Source organism: Myotis davidii, unplaced genomic scaffold (genome assembly GCF_000327345.1).
Source record: "Myotis davidii unplaced genomic scaffold, ASM32734v1 scaffold26, whole genome shotgun sequence".
Taxonomy (NCBI): domain Eukaryota; kingdom Metazoa; phylum Chordata; class Mammalia; order Chiroptera; family Vespertilionidae; genus Myotis; species Myotis davidii.
In genome coordinates this window covers 206,244-212,245 of record NW_006299245.1, presented here as the reverse complement: position 1 = coordinate 212,245, position 6,002 = coordinate 206,244, and the positions used below count along the sequence as shown (strand labels likewise).

Genomic DNA, 6,002 nt, shown 5'->3' with positions numbered 1-6,002 from the left:
ATTAATAAAGGAAAATGGTTTATAATTATAAAATAAAAGGGAATACAAATCCCTGTTTAGAAAAGTTGTTGATAGGTTATTTTTAATCATCCTAATGATTAAGAGTTATATTTAGTACATGTCAATATTACTTGGTTTGGCTTAGTTTAAAAATGGCTGAAAGTCATTTAGTATTGCAGAAAAACCTTTAATTCATCAATTCTACATAGATATGGCCTGAGCACAGGGGGAGTGAGTCTTTTAAGTGTTTTATTAAATTGTTTTGTATGTTGAACTTATATGATTGGGTTTGCATGCTAGAAAAGCCAGAGCAAGCCTTTTCCTAATGTATTTTTCTCAGAAGTGGAGTTATATGAATAACAATCACTGGCTATTTTCAGGTTCCATGAACATCTCTCAGACAGCTCTTATGAGGTTAGAGAGGAGAGATCTACTAAGTACTTATAAAATGATGTGACTTGTCTCCAAATTCTTTATTGTAGCTATGGTTTGTCACAGTCAGCTAATGTGATAGAAAAGAAATATCAAAATAATAGGAGTCAGAAAGATTTGTTTAGTTCTTTCCCTGTCATTATCTAGTGTTGAACTCTGGCTACCAGATGAATAAAAATATGAAATTAAAATTTTAACCTCACTTACCCTGTAGAAAAAGGAGACAAAATAACAGACCATTTCCATCCATTTGTGCGTAAATGCATTATCTGAAGCTTAATTCTCTGCTAGTGGCTAGGAACATGCTCACTCCTACCCTACTCTTCACAAGCATCATGACACATCCAGCTGTAAATTTCAGCTGTCCAGACATGACCACTGAGATGGAACATAAAAGCATTAAGTTCAGCGCTGGCTGGCTAGAGTGCTGTCCCCAGTGTGCCAAGGTATGGGTCCAAACCCAGTCAGGGCACATACAAGAAGCAACTGATGAAAGCATAAATAAGTGGAACAATAAATCTCTCTCTCAAAAAAATCAATAATAAATAAACATTAAAATGAAAACCTGTGTGGCTCTGTGGTTGAACAGCGACCTAAGAACCAGGAGGTCACGGTTCGAATCCCAGTCATGGCATATGCCCCGGTGTGGGTTTGATCCCCAGTAGAGGGCATGCAGGAAACAGCCAATTGATGATTCTTTCTCATCATTGATGTTTCTATCTCTCGCCCTCTCCCTTCCTCTCTCTGAAATTAATAAAAGCATTTTTTTTTTAAAAAAAAACTGGAAGAAGCAGTCACTCTTATTTCTTTTTTTAAAAAAAGGCAGCATTATGTTCACGAAATACCCACTTGGATTTAAAAACCTCTTTTATTTCATATGCAAATGTATGCATACAGCATGCAGATTTTATGGTCTCTAGGTGCTCTGACAATATCTGTAGTCTTATTGTGTAATGGCCACTGTTGATATGGGGTTTCACTGAACAGATTTGGACAATAAAACCTGAGGCCAACATGTTGGCTGCCTGTCTGAAGTAACGCCAGGTTATCTAGCCCTTTAGTGACAGGCTCCTCAAGTTAGATCTGTCACCTTGAAGCATAAAATGAGTTAATAAAATGATTTTTTGCATGTTTGGATGAAAGATAATTTGGCAAGTATATAGTTTTTAATTTCTGAGAGGGGGAAATATTTGAAAGAGTACAGTGTCCAACATCAACAGAGAATGATGTATCTGCAATTTAGCAAAAATGAAACCAAGCAAGCAAAAATTATCAGTGAAGGCATGCATTGTTCTTCTTAAAATCCAAATTGGCAGATATTTTTAACTTTGGTGACAAGGCTTTCTGAAAAGGCTCACGAAACAGCCATGCTTAGAACAATGTAACGTGGAGCCTGCAAAAACCTAAAGAGATGGGGGTGAGAAGGTTCTTCCCCTCTTTGGAAAGCTTTGGTGGCAACTAATTTAATTTCTATTGAAAAGGCACAGGGTTTGCGGTGTCTCACAGCTTGTTTAATAATGTTATCAGATGGAAGGCACTTTAGACCTGAGCACATCAACAGAACAGTCATTTGTAACAAATTACATTTTGCTTAGAGAAAAAGGAGGTAGAGTTGGGCAAGTGCATTCAGAGACTAGATTGCTTGGATTAGAATAGACCGCTCAGTGGTTCTTCCTAAGTCACCCAGACCTATTCCTCCCATTGCAGCATCTCTCTGTGGATGGCTCTCTGCCCCTTTGGTGCCCTTCCCCATCGAGGCCACTCTTGTTATTGCCCTGCTACTTGCCATCTCCTTTTGCTTCCCCAGTGCTGTGTGCTCTTGACTGGTGCTTCCCAGCCATCTGCCCACTACAAGTCAAATGAGCACTGATGACACTGATACTGTTGTAATTAGCTAGTTATTAATAATAGGAAAGGAGCAAAGGGAAGGCCAGAAATTATAGGCATGTTCCCTGGAAAACAATGGGGGAAGGGGACTGGACAAAGGGAAGATAGATGCATGCCCAATAAAGTTGGGGGTGACAAGGAAGGTGCTGTCAGTCACACCTGGGAACAGAGATGGTTGGCCTGAACGGGTATGGACACTGCAAGCCCCCAAAGATTTGGGATACTTCACTCCCTGAATAAAGGAGTTCACTCTTTTACACTCTTGGCTCTTAGGATTTGTGCAACTGGGCTTGTGGGCTTTTTGCTCTTGCTTCCCTGCATTTTCCAACATGGCCCACGGCCACGTGAACCCCGCACACAATGGACTGATGGACGGCACTAGCCTGATGCTGAACTGGACCCGGCTCCAACATGGAAAGGAAACTCCGGACACTGGCTTTGCTTCCAGCTCCACTGAAACCCCAGCTACACTTCTTCTATGACTGGACTAAGGGAAATTAGAACTTGGGTACCCAGGGGTGTAACTCCACTAGAATAAAGCTTTCTGCCATAGCTTATCCTCCCATAGGGGCCTCTTGGAATGCTTATTCAAGTGGTACCCCAGGACCCCACTCCCACTAGCAAGGGGGAAAGACAAGGCACATTTTTCTCCAATAACAACACCAAGAATGCTTATGGTGTGGGGCACTAATGTTCGTGTGAATTTTAAATATAGTTCAGCTTATGGTACTTTATTTTTGCAAGCTCATTGCTCTAAGAAAAAATCTCTCTTTTTTAAAAAAAAACAAGGAATTCAATTTATGTCATAAATGTCATTTTACTTAGCCACACACAGCCACAAGACCTTTTATGCCACTTAAGGATCCTAGGATTCTGGGTGGGAAGTCCATGAACTCGCTTTGATCCCTTTAATGTGTTCCTCCTTTCCTTCAAATATCTCCAATATCTGTGTATCTTTCATTTTTAAACATCTGACTTTTTGAACACATCTAGAGGCTGATACCCTGAACTTGTCCCAAATTCAAATACTAAGCAAAGAACTAAAATCTATACTTTCCCCTTATCTTGTTATTCAAATTCCCATTGAAGTGGTAGGCTTACTTCAGCATCTGATGAAATAAACAGAACTTGATAAAATATAAAAGTGTTAAAATGATTTTTAATGATGTTTTAGGAGCTGGTTATTCCAGTGAGCAGGCTTATCACACAAGCACATTTAAAAGTGGTAGAAATATTTTTCTGGTTTTGACAGGTTCCTATCCTAACAAAACATTCTCATTAAGGCATTTATTCTCAGCTAGCAAATCAGGGGGCATTGGGAAAACAGAGGCAGTAGAGTAGGAGACTTGTCCAAAATTAAGGCTTGAAGATGACTAGAATTGCTGCTGAATTTAAAAATATATCTATCACAGTAAGAATGTCAATGGAGTTTTAAAATACTATTTTCTTCTAAAGGATCCTAGTCAGGAAACTAAGCAAAACTGAGGATAGACTATTTGATTTTCTGTGTCTCATTTTAGATATTTCAATCATTCCATCCTCCTCTCATCTACTAAAGGCCAGCCTCTGGTGAGCATGCTTGGTTGTCACTAAATTCATCTACCACTGTCCTGGCAATTCCTCTGCCATCTATGGGTCTACCTTGGTCTTCTAGTTGATACCTTCAAGGAGACCCAAATATGGGGGCATCTTGTAAGCCTCCAAGTCCATATACTACAAAATAACTTCATAGCACATGAAAATCTGTTAAATTTCTGCAGTGACTATTTCAATCTTCTTGGTTCCTTGGAACATAATAGGTTCTTCTAGAACACCATCTGAATTCAAATATTCTTAAAATGTGTGTACTTAATTTCCAGATGTTCAAACACTTTAAAAATCCCTTACCACTTTCCATTATCACCTGAACTAAAATAGTTAACATTTGTATAATATGTATATATTTTTTTTCAAAGAACATTGCCCCAGTTAGCTAACTAGTGTTCAAAACACTCTTAGGAAGTGTTTTCAGATATAGAAAATGAGGTTTATCTCAAAGCTGCTAGAAGATTCAGGGAGTGATTTAGCACATGAGTTCCTTTTATTTTCAAACAATATTTTTATCAACATAAGAGAAATACTGACTTATTTCCAGTGACTGATATTGCATATGAGGAGGCTTCCTGAGATCTTCAGTGGAAATGCAATGTGCTGTACATTCAGCCTCAAAGACTATTCAGATGTGATCAATGGTGACCAAATCATATGTGTTTTTATAGTCATCTGAAACAATATTTGTTCAGAGTGTATCTAATTTATTACATTCATTTATCATATTGAGCACCTTAAACATGTTATTTCATTTAATCCTAACTTCAATCAGGCAAAGTAGGTTTATTGGTTGGGGATCTCCAGAGAAAAGAACCAATGTGATATGGTGTGTATGTATATAGGTAAACAAATACACGCACATGCACACATATACACACATAGGGAAAGCGGGTATGAGAGAGAGAGAGAAGGATGGGGAGAGAATATGACATTTTAAGAAAATTGCTTACACAATTTCAGGGCTGATAAATATGAAATCTTTAGAGTAGGCCAGCAATCTTGTGTCCAAAAACTGCCCATTGGAAACCCAGATAGAGTTTCCATGTTGCAGCCTTGAGGCAGATATCTTTTGCCTTTAGGAAACCTCAGTTATTTCTTTGAGGCACTCAACTGATTAGATGAGTCTCACCCACATTCTGGAAGATAATCTGCTTTATTTAAAGTCTACTTACATAAATGTTAATCACATCTTAAAAATGCCTTCACAGCAGCATCTGAACTGGTATTTTACAAAACCAATATGACATGTAGGGAGCGGCTCTAGGGTCAAGCCTCGGGCTGACCTGTGGCAGGGCCACAAACAAGGCCCAGCCTGGAGGGCAGAGCTCTCCTAGCATAATTAAGCCTGACCTTGTAGCCCCCCCTAATTCCTTCCTAAGTAGCTAATGGGCTGTGGGAGGTACATCAAGTGTTGCCAAAACAAGAATATTTGTATACATGTTAATCTACCTTTGTTTTAATCAGACTATAGCATCAGTTTTCAGGCTGGGTCTTTTGTGTCCTCATCCAGGTATGGGAGATCCACCGAGCCCCAGCTGTATTCTCTTGTCTGTCTTTTCTTCAATCCTTCACCGCCCCTCCTAAGCTTCACCCTTGGCTGTGCTGGCCCAGCACAATGACATCAAGTTAGTCATCACAATGGATATTACTATATTTTATACATTAAGATGTTGAGGTTTAGAAAGATATTTAATGGGATTCACTCAGATAATAAATAATTTGGGGATTTGTGCCAGACATGTCTTAAACTGGCATGTTTGGGGCATGTTTTCCTCTATATTAGTGGTCGGCAAACTGTGGCTCACAAGCCACATGTGGTTCTTTGGCCCCTTGAGTGTGGCTCTTCCACAAAATACCACATGCGGGTGCGCACATACAGTGCGATTGAAACTTAGTGGCCCATGCGCAGAAGTCGGTTTTCAACCTGGGCGAGTCTACTTTGAAGAAGTGGTGTTAGAAGAAGTGGGGGGTGTTGGTCGGGTGATGGGAGATGCAGCGTAGGTGGGCCGCGGGATACGCATCGTGGGTGAGGTACGTTGTTTTGAGGTACATTCGCTGAGGTCGACCCCTTCCACTCTCCCATCCACACTCGG

The 6,002-nt window shown here is 39.8% G+C and overlaps 1 pseudogene; it reads left to right on the top strand.

Moving 5' to 3' along the window:
- Positions 1-692: 692 nt before the first annotated feature.
- The window catches only part of LOC102770910, a 42,263-nt pseudogene continuing 36,953 nt past the window's right edge, over positions 693-6,002 (top strand).